This window comes from Balearica regulorum, chromosome 20 (genome assembly GCF_011004875.1).
Source record: "Balearica regulorum gibbericeps isolate bBalReg1 chromosome 20, bBalReg1.pri, whole genome shotgun sequence".
NCBI lineage: Eukaryota > Metazoa > Chordata > Aves > Gruiformes > Gruidae > Balearica > Balearica regulorum.
The window spans coordinates 11,803,416-11,824,485 of record NC_046203.1 but is presented as its reverse complement, the minus strand read 5'-3'; the positions used below and the strand labels follow the sequence as shown (position 1 = coordinate 11,824,485).

General features: G+C 45.7%; 1 protein-coding gene across 4 annotated transcripts in view; it reads right to left on the bottom strand.

The window, feature by feature from the left end:
- ZNF618 (zinc finger protein 618) overlaps positions 1 to 21,070 on the bottom strand; it is a 166,169-nt gene that overhangs the window by 107,101 nt on the left and 37,998 nt on the right. The window contains exon 1 of one of the 4 annotated variants that reach the window (XM_075772503.1): positions 5,681 to 5,784. The exons of the other annotated variants lie outside the window; for them this stretch is intronic. The gene's annotated coding sequence lies outside the window, so the exon portion shown is untranslated. Of the gene's footprint in view, positions 1 to 5,680; positions 5,785 to 21,070 lie in introns of those variants that run through there. 4 annotated transcript variants of the gene reach the window in all.

Below are 21,070 nucleotides of genomic sequence, written 5' to 3'. Positions count from 1 at the left end.
ACTGGATTTAAAGAGTTACTCCTTGATTATAAGCAACTGCAAAGTAATCAAAATATTTCTTCCATCTCCTGTTGCTCAGTGCTCGCCTTACTCCATTCTTTATGAGAAAAATAATCAAATTGAGGGTGAAGAGGAGAAAAGGCATTACTGATTACTTCTGAACTCTCATATTATAAAAGCTGGAAAATAAGAGTGACCAGGCAAAACAACAGAATTATCTGAATCGAGCAGTTGTTTACAGATGGTATGAGTTTCCCAGCAAAAGAAACAGCTGGAAATATTTTTAAAGAATAAATGTATATGGAATGAAACCTTGGGGGGGAGGAGGGGATTATTATTTTTTACTTGGGGGGGGGAAGGGGAGAAGGAGCCATGCGATATCATTTCAGAAATCCACCCATTTTTCCAGGTTTCCAATTTCACAGGAAACTCTCAGGAAATCAATTTTTATAAAATCCTGTTACAGGCACTTTTCCAAGTTGATAAAACAAATATATCTAACAAACTACGAGTGCACACGGAAATAAAAAAAAATTTAAAAAATTAAAATAGGACTTATTTATACATGGAATCCCACACATTTTACTACAGAAGTGCTGTGAAACACATTTTGTGAGGTGCTTGTGAGCAGGCACATCTCCTGGCTTTGCAGTGCCGTGTCCGATGGCGCTGTGATAGCGCGAGTTACCCCACAGCAGGAACCCCCAGGAACCATCCACCTCCAGAGGTCCAGCCCTTCCCCATAGAGGCCAATACGATGCGGTGGGAGAGACATGAAGGTTGAGTTTAAGACGGCCCACGCCGCAAGCAGAGCGGGCTGTGAGCGCATGCACATGCTCCCACCACAGCTCAGCTGATGGGAAGCAACCTGAGAAACCATTTTATCTCCACCACCCATGGAAGAACTCAGCAGAAGCTGAAAGGCAACAGTTTACTCCAAAATAAGGCTCTGTGCAATCGCAGAGAGCAGGAGTTTGCAGTGGTTGGAGTGTGTGGCAGCGAGCACAGCCTCCTGGGCAGCCCTGCGGTGGAGGTGGTGGTTGTAGAGCTCCACATGGTTTGGCCAAAGCTCTCCGATAGCAATGTGTCCAAATCCAAATGCAATTGCAGGTGCAACGCTGCAACACAAGACACTATGCGGGAGCATTTTCTGTCATCGCTACCCTGCTCTCCTGATGCACATCAAAGCAGGAGAAGTACTTGACAGCAAGACAGCCCACCAGCTACAGACCCACCTGTATCATGAGCCGTTGTAGATGCTTGAATCCTGCTCTCTGAGCGTTAAAAAGGATGCTGGGAAAGAGTTAGCCAAGCCTGTATCTAGAGGAGAAACAATCTCTGAACTGAGTATCTCCCATCTGTCCATGAAACCTCAAAGTCCCATTGCTGCTTCCCGGCATGAGAAGGACCAAGACTCAGATAGATCATCCTGCTGGTCTCACCAAGTCTGTGACCTTCAAGAAGCCCCAACCCAAGACGTGAGGAAAAAGCAAAACCAAAATCAAACCCAACTCATATCAGGAACATCCTCAGAGGACCACTCATACTGGTGGGACATCCACTGGCCACAGCTTCGTGGATCTCGGAGCCACAAAGGAGCCCTGTGATGAAGCACTTCTTGGAAGCTTTCATAAGACTAAAACTTTGCCCTTTACATCTGCAGAGGCTGTGAAGCATGTCCCAGAGGAGCTGCAACAGCTCATGGTTAAGTCATCTGTGTTTCAGTGGGAGTAATGTGATCTCTGGGCAGAATCGTACATTTTGGAGTTGGTGTTACCTGGGGGTTTTTTTGGTAAATTTTGGAGAATGCTTTGGGTCCCTCCCAAAGACGCAAGGTACTGATGATGCTCAGCTTAAATCTGAGGTACGTAATGAAAAATTAAACATTTGTCAAAGACATGATCACCTAAGGCAAAATATTAGTATTTAGAATTTAAAAAATGGATAATTTGATCAATACCACAGTGAGACAGTATTAGGAACAAGACCATAAGGAGGTCCAGCGTTGGCCAAGTGTCCCCTGCAAGGCTGGCACGTGAGACTACGCAACACTCCTTCCCGGTGCTAGCGGGGAAGGCTGTCCTTTTGCAAAATACAAATTTTATCTTTATAAACAAAATCCCTCATAGCGTGTAGATATGGGCTAAGAGGCTGAAACTAAACAAACATTCACCTTTGGGAAGTTAAGTGTGGGATGTCACCTCCTCTCCCAGTTTCACAAGATTGGCTTTTTTAATAGCATGAAATGGTGGTAATTTTACTTTGGAAAGGGAAAAAAAAAAGTCAAACCACATTGATCTAAAAGTAAGAAGGGGGAAGGCACACAAAGCTGGATCATTTTTTCAAACTTAAAAAAGAGCAGTAATTACAGGGGGAAAATTCAGAAAGAGTTTAGTCTGCCTGGCTCCCTCGAAAATGGAAAAAAAGAAAAAACCAAGAAAAAATAGTAAAAAGGGAAAAGAGAAAAAAGAGAAAAAAAGAAAGAAGGGAGAAAATGAAGGAAGTTGGAGAAAAAGCAGGCTTAAAGTAGAAATCTTAGAAATTCTGCTTGCAAAATAACTCCCATCACCCAACCACAAATCCTATAAATATCACCAGATCGACTCCCTGAGCAGATATAAATCAATAAATAAACAAACAAATCTCCATGATTAAAAAAAAAGAAACCAAAATAAAGACCAAAAAAACAGAGAAAAGCTGCTCTCAGCAAGGGTGGGTGGGTTTGCCAGCTTCCCGAGAACGATGGCAATTCGGAAAATAAGGGAAGAGGAAAAACAGCTTTTCCTGGGTACATTTAAACTCATTAAGGCTGCAGCAGCGATAACCCAACCGTTGCCCAAGGGCAGAGGGGACGGTGACCCCACAAACCTCACCAGAAGTCCTCAAACTGGACACAGCACTGGGAAGAGTGGGATGTCACCCCATATCATCGACCTTCGCTTTTCTCACTCCCAAATCGACATCTCCGAGCAATCGGTTGGGCTAAAGAAACTGTTATTCGAGCAGTTTGCAGGGGACAAACATCACCCGGACCCGACCTGCGTGACCTTCAATTCTCTATAGTTCACGGAGCTGAAAAAAAATGAGGGCACAGAGCTGCAGGGAAATTATTTTCAGCCAAAAGCGGAGCTATAGGGAGACTGACCATTGCATGGATTAGTGTCATTTTTGCTGAACCATTCATACAATAGAATATGACACTCATTTTCAAAAAGTGGAAATGACACAGTCTGACATTTTAAATTTTCTGATTCATACAGGCAAAATATCTGTCCTATTTATTTTTTAAAACAAGAACTGTAAGATGTGTTCAAAATCTAAACGAAGCACTTGGAAGCCCCAGATTCTGTTCAACTTGAAACCATGCAACCCAAAATTATATTCTTTATTTTCTGGTCAACAAAAAATATTAAAATAAATATAATTTTCTTTTGACTTAACCTGAAAATGATTTTTTCAATTTGTCAGAGCTTCAAGGAAACCAAAAATTCTATTTTGCACAGCCCTGCTGCCAGAGAGATCTGTCAGAGCAGCATGGGAGAACCACCACCATGATGTGAAAAAGATGCAAATGTTCTTATAAGATCCATTTTGGGGTTGAATTTTGAAGGCGGCGTCATTAGTCCTCTGCCAGTCTGCAGGCCAGCAGCTGCTGCGAAGTCCTTCGAAGGAAAGCCAGCAGGTGTGATCGCCTCCCCAAAATTCAGATGCATTCTCGGGTCATGTCTCAGAACTAGAGAGAAATTGCCAAGCCCAAGCGTTGAAGCCCCATTCCCAACTGAACTCTGGGTTTCCCTCCAACACAGGCTGCTGCCGCCAGAGCCAGACAGGGCTGGTTCTGCCTCCGAGATGAGAAAGGAGCAGTGAACCCATCACTGTGGTCCTTTGCATGAAAAAAATGTTAAGACAAGGGCTGCTTCCTCCTCCTGATGCGTCACCAGTGAGGACCAACTGCAGAAGATGCTGGGCTGGGAAAAGCTCACATGTGCCAGCTTACACAAGCTCTTCCATTAAAAAAGACAAAATAATGCTCACCTACACTTCATGCTGTGGCAGCCCCACAATTACTCACCTTGGGTACGTTGTTTTCCTCTCAGATCATATATAACCTCAGCAGCAGCCATGGATATTTTCGACATGAATTGCTTTGTACCCAAGGAACATGGTACACCACAGACTTCAGGACTGGCTTAAAGCACATCATCTCCAATAAATTATTCTACTGAACATCTGGAAAATTTCTTCAGCCCAAGAACTGTTTTCTGCACATAACACTCCAAGTGTGGGATTAAAAGTATGGCAAGCTGTGACAATTCAGGGCATCCGTGTAAAAGCCCGGTGAATACTGGAGACCATCCTTGAATCTCCAAACTCCATCCTGGGTGAGGGACCTCTACTTTGACGCACTTTTGCCCCCACATTGTCCTGAACACAAAGTAGGACCAGGATGTTCCTGAGTCCAGGAGAAGGTTGGGTGGAGCGCGACAGGCACACGAGAGGGGCATCCCCCAGACAAGGGCAGGGCAGGATGTGGAGAGCCTTCTGGAGAGCTTCACCACTAAACACTCAAAAACATCTTCACTCCAGCCTTTTCCTGCTTTGTCAAGCCGGCACCTTAATTGGAGCATCTCCAGCCTTTCAAAAGCACCACACATCTCCTCACCCCTTGAAACTTATCCCTGAAGGAGTAAGCAGACACCCCGGGTTGCAGCTATGGACATTTGCAAAATTACAGCAAGTCAGAGATCTGCTCTGGACTGGCAGACCCTGGCAGTAAGCCACGGTATCGTATTTTCCGTGAAGAGGAAATAAACAGGTAATTCATGTCCAGGCTCAGAGAAAAAGTAAGGTCACACTGCTCCAGTGTGTCAGGGCACAGGCTCACGCGCCCACTAAGTGTCCCACGGACAACTTCAACCTGCCAAGACAAGCTGAAACCTGCCGAGATGGTGACTGAACTGGCACTGGAGATAACGGACATTGCACTGAAAATAGTCCTTCCTCTCACACAACAGATGTTATTCAAACCAGAGGAGCACCCGTCCTTCCATCCAATTCCTTCACTTTTTTATCTAGCTTTTATTTTAAAGATAGAAGGTAATATCCAGTTAATTATAATGTATTCCTTTGCCAACTGTCACCTCAAAAACCCCATATGCAAGGGACAGCATCTCCCTACACTCTAGGAATGATACAGACAACTTTTAATTCCTACCTTGGTGGTTTCAAACCGGACAGCTTTAGTAAAAATGGGAAATTCTTATTAACTAATGGTTATTTATTGGTGTAAAGAAAACTAAACTATAAGCCTCCTCCTCCTCTGAGCTAACAGAAGCTCCAGTCCGTGAAGCCACAGCTCCAGGAGCCACTCCTGGTGGGCAGTGTCTGCAGAGAAGCCAAAGAGTGGGTCGTCCAGGGGAATATCATAGGATCATAGAATATCTGCTGATACCACCCACAACGCCTCCTCCAGGGGACTGGGGAACATGTGAGAAAGCATGTTTAAATAGTTCCCTAAGCTCCCTGCTCCCAGAAACTGAGGTGCCTACACGTCACGGCCAATGTGAGCAGGCAGGCAACGCGACCATTCGGGTGGCTCTGCCCAAGGATCCCAGCTGCTTTAGCTCAGGTGATCCCTAGCTCTTTTGCTTAAGAAAGATAAATATTGTTTTATATCCACCTGAACGATCCAGAAAAGATGATCAAGCTGGTGCTCCTCACTAGATCTAGATGATCACTGCCGCTTGCACGCTGAGACAGGATCCTTAAAGCTCTCAGATGCTTGTCCCAGGATCCACAAACATGGTCCAAACTGCTCGAACAGCAGCTCCATGTCCTTACCGGAACCGCTGTGGGCACAAGCGAGTGAACACGAACACACGGTTCTGCAAAGGCCAGCAGTGTCTACGGCTACTTGTGCCTGTACTGCAACATCGGTCTGTCAGAGTCTCCAGCCAAGTATTCGGGTTCCTCAGCAAGATCTGAGATGCCAAAGCAGCTTCTTGGCTCCAAGCTCGGAGGTTCTTCATAAAACTTTGTGCCTCGCAAACAGATTTTTGCAGATGTTGTGTGCTCTGCAGAAAACCACGAAAGTTACTCTGCTTGCTACCATGAGGGCACGGCTACCCTTCGGGTCTGCCTCCGCACGGGCAGCAAAGAAGCTTCGCTACATCGGTACAGATTCACTACAGTATTTCTCCATCAATGTTATTTTGCAGCGCTCTATTTTCTGGTCATACATATGGTAAGGCAGCAGCTTGCGGACTCGGTGTATTGGTCTCTGGTGACTAATTGACTAGGTAATAAAAAAAAAAAAAGAAAGAAAAACCTATCAGGCCACAGCTATGCAGCCACTATATTGCAATATGAAGTGGACATACTCTCGAGTCTCCTGGGACTCCCCAAAATTTGCAGCCGGGAGAGGGTTCAGAAAAAGGACATTGAGAAGGTAAAGCCCCACGGTGCCTGTAACGCTCTTAAACGCGACCTCCAGGCTTTCCTGCAGCCACTAATGGGCAAACTCTGCACTTCGCACAAATTATCGTGAGTATCAAAAATATCTTTACAACAGAGCTTTTATTTCCATATATTTGAAGCTGCTTTCCCCTTTTGTTTCTTCTCTAAACCGGTTAAAATGAGCATTAAGGGATATAATTATGTTGTTAGCTTAATTGCCTACTTAAAGCAGAATCTACAGGGGTTTAATGCAAGATTTGAAAACGGGGGGGGGAAGGAAATTGGGATATTAATGGATACAATTTTAAAAATGAACCTCTTCTGGGGAGAAGTGAGTTTGGGGCATGGGACAGAGCGTGCGGGGGGAGGAGGTGGAATCAGCCCCCGTCGGTTTCTGTCACAAGGTTTTGTCAAAATGCAAATTGTTGGCCCATTCCTTCTTCAGCAGTCTAATTTTGGAGAATTTGACCTAATTAATCATTAACCACCACCAAAAAAAAAAAAAGTATCCCTCCTTCAGTTTGAAACCTTAATGCTATTATTGGCGTGACACACTTAAGCTCAGGATAGGGGCTGTCATCTCGTACGTGCCTGATGCTGCAAGAACCAGTCCAAGTAGGAAAACTCTTGCTCCCAAACCACCTAACAGACAAACAATCATTTTCCACAGACAAAGGAGCACAAACAGGACAAGGGGAGAAAAAAAAAGGTACCTGGTCCTTATTCTGATAGCTGCTGTCTAAAAAAAAAAAAAGTTACCCGTGTCAATATGCAAAGGCAGAAAGATGCTCATCATCCCTATGAGCCAACCCGTCCTCTCCCACGCACGCTCATGCACGGCCCGTCTTCTGTGTTTATTTAGAAACACTAAACTAAATCTTCAAAGTTTTCCGTGTTTACACCGCCTCATTTAACCAATTTTATGCCAGACCCAAAGAAAGCACCAGGCAAAGCCTATTGATGAGCAGAGCAGAGCAGACGCTTTCGGAGGCTGGAGAGCCAGTCCCACCACTTCCCCGGTGTCACTAACGGCTTCACACGGCTCTGGATGGGGAGAGACTTTTAAGGCATCAGCAAAAACTGGTGGGGGTTTTTTTCATTTGTGGTCCTAAATGCCTTTAATTTCTACATTTCTCCTCTCTTCCCATGGAGAGTCGCTGTGGCTGGTATTGTCTCTGCTGTCTCAGCGACTGAGATGCTGCTTCTCAAGCACTTTTGGGCTCCTCTAACTAAACCCTATAGATTTAGCTTCTCCAGCACCGGGTTTTGTCAGACCTAGAATTAAGCTTAGTGCTTCTCCATGCCACCCTCCCCTCCCTGGCTCGACTGCTTTATTTAAAGTATGGTTCTAACCAGAGCTAAATCCCACGCTCTGAACCTCCAGTTTGACTCAGAAACTCGGTTTCTGCAGGTTTTTGATGACCTTCCCCCTGTCCAGTGTTCACCACGGAGCTGGGGCACGTGGGGGATACAAAATTTTGGGGAAAACCCAACCACCACCTTTGCAAGGTTTCGCTGCCCACATGACCCAGCAAGGGAACACACTCATGAAAATCCAATAAATACACGTGGGAAACACCATTTTGCTCCTGCAGAGATGGAGCAAATGTTCATCCACTGCATTTGCTCGGAAATACGTGCCAAGTAAAACTGAGCACCATCATCTTCTCGTTTTCCCAAAGAAATAGAACGGTGATCGTAAAAGAGATGCTTTCCACCCAAAAGGAGAGCCCTCCAAGGGCCTGCTCCCTCGCCTAGGCTATCCTTCCTAAAAACTTATTTAAATAAAAGCTTTAAATCTTTAAGAATAAACTTTTTATTATTTTTTTCAAATATTCAATACTCAATATATTATTTCAATCATTATTATATTTGAAATCTTTAAGCAAGCTATTTCATATTATAAGTAGCTGTTTCCCTACAGCCTTTTGCAGACCCTGCAGAGAGACCATCGCTGGGATTTTGGGGACTGGTGGCGTTTGATGTGGCTGCACAAGGGAACATCACACTCCTGGATCAACTACAGGTGTACTCAAAAAAAAATCACAGAATTCATGTATTTCAGCGTCTCCTTAGGAGGAAATGTGCACTGTTACAAAGTTCGATATTATGAGGAGGAACATGTATAGCACAAATTAAGGACTTCAGAGAAGAAGCCGCCTTGGATCGTTTGATTAATATAGTAAGTACTTCCTATACCGACATAAGTGGATTTCAAACAACTTGAACTCAGCGTAATTACATGGATTAATAAAGCACCAGAATTAAGACATTAGGCTGAAAGGAAAAATGTGAAAGAATCTGGAAATTAGCAGTTAAAGTGAGAGAAAGTAAACACGGGGATGCATCAACCAACAGGACCCACAAATCCTGGGGAGCCCGACGGCGAGTCCAACCAACCAGGGCCAGCGAGCAGCAACGACCGGCACCATCAAAAAAATACTACTTCAAAAGTCCATACTGGAAACCTAACCCCATGCACGGATTACATGAAAACCACACTGAAAAATAGCACAGTTGCAAAATCAAAAGTCGGAAAATGTCACAATTTTGGTGAAATCCGCCCTGTGCTCTGTGCCACCAGCCTGCCCCATGCTCTGACACAGCCCCAAGATGCCTGAACGCAGGTTGCTTCTTCCACAGAACTCTCAACTCTTCCAGCACTCAGTTTGATTTAGAAAAAAATAAAGGGGGGGAAAAAGAAAATTTCTACCAGCCAGACTGACCTGGCAGGGGCCACTGCTGGATGACTGGGTCATTGATTCTGCAATATTTGAGCATAACTTTTATTTAAAATTCAAATTTTTAGAATATTTTTTAGAAATAATATTTTTTTTTCCTCCTGTGCTTTCCTCCGAACACGGCTCTGGGTAACGTGGGGACACCAAGGACACAGGAGGGATACTCAGGCCCCAGCCCCACTGTGTGCCACCCCAGCTGCCCCTTTCTCTTGAGACTCAGTTTGCAGCTCAGGTATTTTCCAAAGCTAATAATTCAGCTGGATCAGGGTATTTTTCCACAGTGCCATGTCCCTGAAATACAAGAAGTTCCCCCACTTTTCCACTCAATGCCCATCAGTGGGTTTTGCCTCCTCCCCCAGAGGAGCCAAGTGCCGGGCGACTGCGCCAGCCCCGAACCGGCCACCCAAGCCCAGCGGGTCATCCAACCACATTTAGGAGAGTTGTTCTCAAAAGACCACAAAAATTCCTAAAGATCAGCAAAAGACAAAAGCCCCGCAGAGGGGCAGGGATCCCAAATTGCCCAGGTCCAGCACAACGCGCTTTCCCCCACGCCCACGGCAATTTTTTGGGCTCACCGTGGGCAAACCTGTCTTCCTCTGAGCCTCAATTCATCAGCCAGGGCAGCGGTAGCTTTTGCTGCAACTTCTTCAGACAAATTCCCCCCTTAGGCAGACACCTGGCTTGGAAAATTTCATCCCAAACACTTAAGAAGTTTTGGCACAGTTATAAAGAATCGAACGCAGGGGCTCGTCGGAGTTGGGCAATCTTCACCGGCGGTGCTGCTGCCAGCTCCGGCTGCAACACAGTCACCCAAGGGAAGCAAAGGCCAAAAAGAAAAATTTAAAAAAAAAAAAAGTAAAGAAAAAAATAGAATAAGCTGAATGAGTCATTGTTTGTCAGAGGAGAGGAGGAATCGGGATTTTTTTGTTGTTTGCTTGGGAGGGGGTGGCGCGTTAGAGATACTGAAGGAAGAAAGGTTGTTTTGTTTTGCTTTGTTTTACAGATATATCACAGGAAAAGTCTTGTTTCGAGATTAAGTAGAGCTATTAATGACGAGCAAAATGGCTGTCAGTCATGGCCTATATTCCCGGGGTAATGAACAAAGTAGTATTTTCATTATACACAAAAATAGACGGGCCCTCCCACCACCAGCCGCCAGCCCGGGGCTCCCGGCAGCCGGACACAGCAGGCACCCAGCGCCAGAGCGGGCACCCAGCGCCGGGACCGACCCTCCCGCACACCCGGGCCGGCCCACGCCTCCTCCTGGACTTAAATTGAGCCAGGGCAATGAAGCTAAAGCCAAAATGGGGCTGCAAACGTGAGCAGTTAATTCAAATCACTTTGAAAGTTTGCAGGACTATGGGCAACGGGAGGATGCAAGGATGAAACAACCGCTGGCACAAGACAGCACAGATCGGGCAAACCATGTCCAAGCAGTCCTTTTCAGGGCTGTTTGTATAGTTTTTTTCATTTTTTGATGAAGTGAAGAAGAAATAACATTAATGAATCATGAACAAACACATCACGTGCCCGGTGACCTTGTGGAGTTACCAGCAACACCCGCTCATTTATTTTTCAAACAGAACTAGGAAATAAATATAAAAGCATTGCTAGCCCGTGTCCTTCTCAACACAGCTGTCAGAAGAACAAAAAGAAAAGACGTTTGGGCAATAAGGAAGTAAGGAAGAATTCAAACAAACAGCCCCAGTGCAAACCCACGCCCCTGCAGGCGCCCGTCCCACCATCGTGCCTGGGGGCACCGGCCCCACTCCGTGGCAGCCGCCACGCAGGTGCTTTGCAAATCCCATCCCACACACCAGCGCACTTGAATTTTGGGAAAGCCACCTCAAGCTCATAGTTTTGCACTCAAAAAAAAAAAAAAAATGTTTAGAAATACTTCATATGGGCTTTTTTTTGTAGTTCCTGTGAAAGTTGTAGCAAAAAATAAGTGACTGGGAGTTTCTCCCCCACGGTACACCCATCTACTGAGCCCCCCAGATTTGGATGTTTTGGCTGACACCAGAGATAAAAGTGTAAGGCTATTCAGGGAAGAAAGTCTGCTGTGCGTGACGGGGAGCGGAGAGGTCCCCGTTCCTGTCCCCGTCCCTGCCAGTTCTGGAGACCCCCGCGCACGCTGACAGTGGGGCTTTTTACAACGGCTCCTGCTGGCAGCACAGGAATGCCGTCGTCATGAATCGTGTCCTTCCCTGTATCGAGGATTAAACTTAAAACCTTAACAGTGAATTGCTTGACCTACACAAGGAGAATGTCCCACGGCCAACAACGCTGTATAAAAGGCAGTGGAGACAGCACACAATAATCAGTAATATTTTAAATTTCCTCTTGTAGTGGCACCAATACCCTGAATTTTAAGCTCATTTTGTAACAGTTTTTGAAACATTTTCAATCAAAACTGCCTTTTTCCTTTTTTTTTTTTTTTTTTAAAGAAATATTCCTATGGCTCATTATGGGTTTGGTTTTGTTTTCTTTTTTTTTTTTGTTTTAAAGAGGAACTCATCTATCAAGTCTTCTGAAGGCAGTATTAGTTAAGCACACACTAATAGAAGTGCAAATCAAGACGGGCCAAGCGACATAATTACTTTCCAGACGGGTGAACGTGCCGGCAATGGAGTAGCCCATCTGCTGAGAAAACGAGTGGAACAACTGCTCCAATTTTTTTTTTGAAGCAAAGGTGCAGCAACAAACCCACAAAATGGGTTTCGCTTCCAGCAGTCAGCGCCTCAGAGCCATTTTTATAATCCTTGTTTTTCTTAGATTATCCCAGTGTGGTTTTTCTCCCGTTTCCTTGTTGAGCACTATTTAACCAGCACAAGGTATGCAATCATTAAACCATGCGACACAGAGCCAACTGGTCACCCAGAAATGACCAACAGCAGCAGCCAGTCATTTCTGAAATAACTGGTTTGTTGGCAAATCGATAAAAATAAAATCGCCTTTGGTGAATGTAATTTGAAGGTAGAGCTGGGCGCTCGGCGGGTTTGGTTTCAGCCCTGCAACTCGCCGGGTCCCCACCGCACACGTTTGCACCCTTCGAAAGCCTCAAGACGGATGCAGATATAAAAGAAAGATGAAATTATAACTTTCTCTTCATTGATAAGCATTTTTTTTAATAAATAAAAGATCTGCTTGGAGGCCTGACCCTCCGAGCTGTAGTTTCTTTCTCTTGCAAGAAGCAGATCTGCCATCAGTAAAGCCCTTATTTAAACTAGATATTGCACGTTAAGGCATACACTTATTTTCCTCCGTCCACCTGCTGATGCACCAGGGACTGAGGTGGCATCACGGGTGCCATCACCCGAGGCTCAGCTCTGGAAAACGGGTAACATTTCTCCAATTCCTTTCACGTTCAGACTCTGGATCTGAGCAGGACCCCGGGTCCCACTGTACCGATTTTAGAAGAAAGACGGATAAAACCCAAATGCACTGGGCCTGTCCGAGCGATGCTCACTGTGCCGGGACGCAGGATGAGTGCCAGGACGTGGTCCCCCTGCTCAGGTTCGGCTCCATGCTCGCTCCAGGCATTCAGCAAGCTATGAGCAGGCACGGGGCAATCATTAACCAGGGAGGCCAGCAGGCGCCGAGTCCGTGCACCTGCCTTGGTGGGGAAAGTCCTGTGAAATAACACCCTTAAGGAACCAGCACCACTCGCCATCCTGGGGAGGCTCAGATTTAGCGATAAAAGAACCTATTCCCATTGAAGAACCTCAATCTGCCCGTGCGAAACACAAACCCGTCACTTTCTCCCAAATGTTAAAGATATGCTGAGAGCAGTAAGCGAGCACTGCCGTGACCGAGGTGTCCCTGTCTCGGCAGCCGCTGCCTCATCTTGCCCACGGGAAACAGAGCGTTTCCCCTCCGCGGTTTCCCCTACACCATCCAGGCTTGCAAGACAAAAAGATGCATCTCCCTTTTCATTTGAGATTCATTTAATCAACCTGCCCTTCCTCCACACGGCAGCTCCTGGCTCCTTCAAGGCTGGAAGTCCTGCAAGTCAGAAAACGCACATCTTTTAATGAAAAAAGAAAATCTCTTAAAAAGTCTGAGTGAGCACCAGGTTTCGTGAGCAGCCGGAGCCCCTTTTTCAACAGCATTTATCCATTTAGCTGATCTCAATTTTACAAACGCGGAGGCAGCTGAGTCCAGGGTTGAAGCGCACAGTCTGTGCACATACTGCCCAAATTATGCTGGGTGTGAAAGTAGGGAAGGTCCAGGTCCTCCCAGCTGGCATGGGGACTCCCCACCTCACCCATTTCTAGGGGCACAGGTACGTTCATCCTCTCCTTTTCAAGTTTCCTAACTGCACTGAACCAGTTTTTCCTGTTTTCCTTCAAATTAATGGTCACCAGAGGGAAAACAGTGCCGGGTGCTTGCAAAAAGCGCCGGCCATGGTGCAGCACAGTGGAACATCTCCTGGGCGTCCACGCCAGGAAATGCCGCAGAAGTTGCTCTTTGGGGGCAGTGGATGCCAAATTTCAACACCTGCGCCACCACCTTCCTCTACTCTCCATGCAGTGGGCACACCAAAGCGGCCACTGGCACCCGCCACTGCCACCCATCAAGTCCCTGCACCAACGTCGGCAGCTTCCAGGAGCCCCAGTGACCCGTCCTCCCTGGGGAAGGGCCCATGATCCTGCAGCCCCCGAGGAGGAGGAGGAAGAAGAGCAGGAGGAGGAGGAGGTCTGGTCCAGCCCAGCAAGCTGTGCTCAGTCACACCAGGTTTCCATGTGCACACGTCTCCTCCTGTTCAAGGGGCATCACATTAAAGTGAGAATTATGGAGTCACCACCCAGCAGGTCTCAAAGTCTTCTCTAAGAAAGAAAATCCTCCATGGTAATGATTTCTGTTCAGACACTGGTCATTTCCATGCAAAACCCCACCATTTCTGCCAAAAAGAAGGGATGAATTCCTGCCTGGCCATTGGCACCACCCTCATCCTCCTCCAAACACATCCCAACCACCTTGACTTCCGCAGGGAGCGGCCCGGGACATCAGACCTGGATGGAGAGACCTGCAGGTCCTGTGACGGCAGCAACCCTCCAGCACACTCAGCAAGATTTTGAAGTAACTCCAAGGCAAACAAATGGTGTCGAGCCCCTTCACTTGTAGGGGCTCAACATACCAACCATCACTTAACGACCAGCCCGTTGTTTCAACCTGCTATAGGGCAAAACATTTAGGCATCTGATTTTTAACATTCTTCTGTATCTCTCTGTATGCTTACATGGAAACTAGTTTTGAAATGCTTTAGAAAATACAACTACCATGAAATCACTGGTTTTGTTGCCTTGCTTTCAGTGGAAGAAAGCCCAAAATGGAGGCTTTGCAATTTCTCAAATACAGAATTTCACTTCCCAAGAGATTATTAATTTTTGTTTAAAAAAAAAAATGCAGTAGAGTTATTTTGTAACAAAAATATTTAATGTCCAAACTAAGTCAAAAGTTAAACATGCCACTGCCAAACTTCTGCAAGGCCCAATCGCTATATTAAGAAAAGAGATCATAAAACAAACAAAACTCCAAACAACCTACGGGCCATGATAACCAACATCCAACAGCAATACTTCTTTTGCTATGTGTAAATTTCTAATTATAACCACACCAAAAAAAAAATCCCTCCAAATCCAATCAGAACTTTTCCCACCTTGTCCCCAGAGACCAAATTTACCCAATCATGGTTTTAAAAATTATTTCCATATGTTAATTATTTCCTGTAAAAGATTAACTCAATTCTCTTTTGTGTTACAGCAAAATCCACGCAAAGGGCTTGAATTCAGTCTCGGCTGAGCACTGAATTACAGGATTTTTCCACGTTTCAGGCCCAAAATAGATGCTCACAAAGCAAATTGTAAACCTGAGAAAAACTCTACCCAGTCAGGTCTGTCCTCATCAGCAATCGCACGATTGGCCCAACGTCTGTTTAAACCTTCAGTTGGGACGAGGAGGAAGATGAAAGTATTTACTGATGCCCACCAAGGACAGCATGTGAGAACTTTCCTACAGAAAGTCTCCTTAAGGTCCATCCTCTGCGCTGATGAAGATGAGGACCTGGAGGATTCAATCGGGTTTTGGGGATCCTTCTCATTCTCCAGCTCTTCCTTCTTGTCCTTCAGCCCACGCAACCTTCTCTCCACTATCACAAACCCAAGCACTCCCTCCAAGCTGGTGCTGGTCCTTAAACATGTCCTCCAGCAGCCTGACCAAGCCGGTACCCGGGAGGAACAAGCATCCACCCAACGAGGATTTTATTTAATTTTTTTTTTGGTGGCCATTTATCTCAGCCCTGAAGGGCCAAAACGGCCCAAAGCCCTCCTAGCTACCCAGAGACAGCTCAGGACTGGAGAGAAGGATTGGTGCTTCCAATGGAGGGGAAGGGCTCAGCCGCCTCCAGTCCCATAAACTTAAACGGATCCATAAGACTGTTTGCTTTGTCAATACGAAAGTACAGCATAAAGCCTTCAGGCACCAGTTAAATCTCGACATCATTGTATTTATAGTTATGAATAATAAGAGCTTTTCCACAGCACTACAGCGGCAAGGCATAATTCAACACAAATTCAATTTTTAAAGGATGATGAATTGTGATACACTGAGATTTTTATGCTGCTATGACTATTAAGAAGCCCATGATATTCATTTTAGTAAAGTAAAAATTGAATATGGCAAAGTATTGTGCACAACTTGGGTAAGAGCACCACTACTGGCATCTGCACAGATCTCCATCGTGACTGGGTAGGAGATGGGCAAGTTCAGATGACTCCCAGGCTGTGTCATCGCTGATGTCAGCTGCAAGTTAGGAAATCACTGAGCATCAGCATCTTCCCGAGCATCTCCCGCAAGAGGCCACTGTCCCTCTCCTGCATCACACCATGCCACGCTAATTTTGCAACTCTCCTTCTCCTAAATTCTTTCACGTCTCCCTCTGATCCATTGAAAAAATGCTGAAAGACTGGCTTTAAAGCATTCTCCAGCCCTTTTCTCACCATCTATCCCACCTCCCTGGCAATGTCCCAAGGAGCATGACAATATACAGACAACGTGCTGCACTACATGGATCTGCTCCCTGATGTGTTGGTCCTTCTCGAGAATCACAGAGTTTTGCCCAATTAGGACTTTGTGTTAGCTCATTCAGGGTGCCTACAGTACCTCTTCTTAAACCAAGCATTGCTTTTGGCTCTGCAGACCCAAACTCCCCTTCTTAGTTCTGTCTCTCCAGCCCGCGAGCCAATTATCTTCTCCTTTAAAGCATCACCAGAATTTATCTCCCGAGACTTTGTCCCCCTAGCACAAACCAACCATCGGGATGAATCGCCACAGCAGAGGCGATGCCCTGACTGTGGCAGTGCCATCGTCAGCCAAACGGCAGAAAGAGGCGAAGAAATTCTGAAGTGGGCCATGCACAGCCCATCTTGTGCACGAGGAGGCTTCTGCTTAATTTGATCAGTTGGTGGATGGCTTTTACCCTAAACTACAGGTGTTTCTCTCTCTAATAAAAACCTTTATACCCAAGCTGTATTAACCACAGAGGCTTTCAGCATCCAAATAATGATGTTTCAAAATTCTGATGCTCTTATCATCACTGATTTCTAGCAGTAGGCTCCATACCTACAGCACTACGTGTCATTTTAAAGGGGATTCAACACCGGGCTTCATTTTACCCACAAAGGCAACAAAGCATTTCAGCCCAGCGCGTGAAAAACAAATGCTTATTCACAGACCTTCACGCAAACTGCCTTGTGCTTAGGCTTGGCACCCTGCTGCCAAGCTCTTTGTTGCCTTAGGGTCCTACTTAAATCTAGAAATCAGGCCCCAGGGCTGATTCCTGGCATCTGTTTGCAGCCTAAGAGGGGTTTGCAGCCTACAAGGACACACACCCACCCCACAGGACCCGGGCCCCTGCTCCAGCACACGGACTCTCACATCTCAAACACCCAGCAGACCCAAGCTCTCCATCCCTTCCACAGCTGTGTATTTGCCAAGGGCAGTCACATAGCCAGTACCTGCCCAAAACACCGTTGGAGAAACACCTGAAACAGGTTAAATAAGGAGTCTGACGCCAGAAGAGGCGGATAGTGTAGATATGGTCCCTCCACTCTCCAGCTTCTCATCTTCCTCCCAACCACATCTATAGGGTCCCTACTGCCCACCCTCTCCTCCTCTGTGTTCACAGCCTCCTGCTCCAGAGCTTGGGGAAGAGGGTGAATGGGTCTCACACCTCCAGCACTCCCCGACCCCCAAACCCATACAGACACACTCAGAAGCTCTTACTCCCTTCTAAATCATGTCTCAAGGCTTTTCAGCTTATTGAGTCTTCCCTTTGATTTCCATGGCCTTTGGAAAAGGCCCGCTGAGCCTCTTAATGATGCTCCGTGGCACACACAGGTCTCATCTAACAAAACCTTTTGTAGGTCACGCGCTGCTCCGACAACAGGCAGTTCTGCCCAAAAGCCTGGTCCGCTGCAGGCTCGCTCAGGGGACGTGTGACTCTGTCTGGGTTAGACGTTACCCACCAACGCCAACCGCGTTCTTCCCCAAGAAAACACTGCAAGGTCTACCTAGAGAAGCAACAGACTCCCAAACACCAGCTCTAATGGGGGAAAATTCATTGGGGAGGTAGATTTAATGACTTTCATAGCCATTCAACCAATGGGTGCTGCCAGCATGGCTGGAGGTAGGGAACTGATTCCTGGCCACCAAAATCCCATCACCGAACACCTCGGTTACTCCCAGGAGGAGGCACCGAGCTGAGCGCCACGCATGCCGTCCCCTCCCCAACATTGGCAGCAGTGTTTCGGACAAGTTATAAACAGAGGTCTTTAAAACACAGATCTAGGCAGGAGCTATGAAGGCACCTAAAATTTTCACACCACTTTCAACCCAGTCTAAATCAGGAGCTGCAGGTGACTGCTCTGATTGTCCCTGCTGCCATGAGCCCTGGGGTCAGCCATGCCATCCCCATGCCCAGGCCCTTCCTGGACATGAAACAGCTGGGGCCAATCCATCTGTGAGAACATGGCCATGACCACAAGCAGGGTGGAGGGACACACATCTCTTCATTCCCCTTGGACTATTCCCAGGTCCAGGTCCTCCTCCTCCTCAGACTCCTTTCAGACTCCTAAACAAGGACTGGGTCTTTGATGCACATCCCTACCACGTCCTACCACACCAACCATCAACAGGTCAGGTCACAAGTAAACAATAACACGGACTTTTAACATAGCTGGAGCTTCAAAACGGCTCACAGTTCAGTCTGTTTCTATAAGCAACACATAACATTGTCCTCTCTAACAAAGAAAAAAAAATATGGAGAAAATATAATTATGAAGAAGTAGAAGTTACTGTGTGATGTTGCCAGACCAAAGAGGGAGACTCCCATATCCACAGCAGATACAACAAACACACCTCAGACAGAAAAATGTGGGAAAAGGATTCAAAATAATTTTTCTGCAGGTGTGAACACCCTGTGCCAACCTGGCTAAAAATGTCTTAGCAAGACGTTCAACCTGTATGTCTTCATACAGGAAAGAAGAAAGACAATCAGCCTTGTCAAACAGACTTGGCATTATTCCTGATAAGATTTATGGCTTTGGTTGAGAAAGATAACTATTTTTGCATAAGAGACTTAGATTTTTACAGGGCTTACTATTCCACAAGATGTTGATTATAAAAAAATCAGCCCTAGAAGAGAAATCAATGTAAACACATACTAAGTGGATTAAAAAACAGCTATTTGATAAATTTTGAAAACTAACTGTAATAGGGGAATCCTCATTTCTTCCAAGAGAAAGCAATCCCTAAAAGGATTCAATATCTATCAATGATTTACAAGCAGCTAGAAAATCATTCCCAGTCATGTTTGCAGAGAACATAAAATTAAAAATTAGTTGCACATAATTAAAGAGGACAGGTCACTAATACAATGCCATCTGGATCGATGGGTGCGCTGGACTCATTTCAACAAGATGCATTTTTATGCAGCCAAACACAAGATTGTACAACTGGAAAGGACAAAAAAAACCAACAAACCAACATGCAGCAGATGGACAGACCGCTTTGTTGTTGTGGTGGAGACCAAAGGGAGTCCTGCTGCCCATGTAAGGCTGTGGAGAAGGAGGTCAGGGGTGTTCAGAAGAGGACGACGGGGCTGTGCAATGTACGGACGCCACCAATGACATCCTTACATTGTGCTGTTTCCATTTCTCATGCAACAATCACAAGCGAGATGGGAGAAAAAGAGGCACATCCACCACCCAACTTCTCGTCTCCTACAGCAGGTATCTGAAATTCACCCATCCCTCCTCACTGACTATGGACCTGGACATCTAAAACTGGGAGAAACTAATACCATTTCCAGAGTCTTGAAATCAAGGTTACAGACCTTTTCCTAAAGATAAACTTGGGGCCAAAAAAAACCCATGGGTTTGATTCTGGAGTTGCTACCCTGGGCAGTGCAGGAGGTTGTGGCTGCATGACCACGAGCCTTTCCAGCCCTGACAGCTACACGTCCACGAAAGGTGGACAGCACATCATCTGGAGACTCACACTAGTGCTGTTCAGACATTAAAGCCAGCCCCATGCTCCTCAATCCTTCCTGGACTGGATGACTGCAGTCCAAGAGCCCGTTTATTTTTGCTGAATTAGTCAGATGGGTTCCTGTCAAAAACAAAGCTAATTCTCCAGCAAATTTGATCACATAGCTTGGACTCAGGGATCCTGACTTATGGTTGCAGAACCCAAGGAAAGAAACAAGGAACGAGGCAGCAATTATTTTCTTCCCACTTTATGTCTTATAAACCCCTTTTCTTCCTTGGCTGTTCAATTTATTTTTTATTACTGCCCTAGATGGCAGCTCCAGAAATGAAACATTTAACCTCTGCAAGTTGCTTCTCTTAATGAATACGCAGCAGTTTGCTATTCATTACATCCAAAAGGAAAAGCCAAATCTGTTTCTGCTGCATTAGCCAGCACGGCTGTTAAATGCAGCACGGAGAGTAGCCATGGAGACCTTCTCAGAAAGGAAAACTGGACTTTTCCAACGGCTATTGTCAGCGCTCAAATAAACAAAATAGAAGCAACTTTTTTATTATTATTTATCCCTACTTTGGAAGAAAATTCAACACCAGTGAGAGACGGCAGAGTGACAGCAATAAAGGAGGAGTTTATCCACAGACTATATAATAGTATAATATACTCAAGGTGTTGAGAGTTTTTTGTTGGGGTACGTCAACTCTGACCTGGAAATGACTACCTTTATAATGACGCACCAATTGCTCTCCTCGTTTACCAAAATCCCCAGCACCTCTGCTAAGTCTACTGGCTGATACCCAACTGGTTGTTTATCTACAGGCCACAAAAAATTGGTCAAGTCTACCAGGGCAAAGCCACCTTGAAGCTCTGAGATGGTATTTTTTTCTACCTCTAAAGATGACGAGGACAAGGAAAATGAAGATCACTTCTAAGGAAAGAAGGCTCCAGAGCCTCAAGTAAACCTCACTCAATCACTCCAACCATTCAAAGCTACGAGAAACACCAACCAAAATGTCTAAAATACCCTGATGTCTCCCAAACACAAGTTATTATTGACAATTTTGATGTAAGCTGATGAAGTCATTTCTCTTCAGTTCTTGTGCTGGGAAATCTAAGACAGATTATACAACTTGCCCAGAGCCACAGAAGAAGATTTTGTGAGAATCAGACATTTATTTCTTGAATTTCAGTCATGCATTTTATTCACAAAATCATTCCTTTGTATCTAAGTGCCTAGGGTCATCCCCAGCCTCTCCTGGGTAGTCAAAACATCAAAAAGCCAATAGATACAACCTGGCCCGTAAAAGAAAAAAATCTAAGAGCACTCC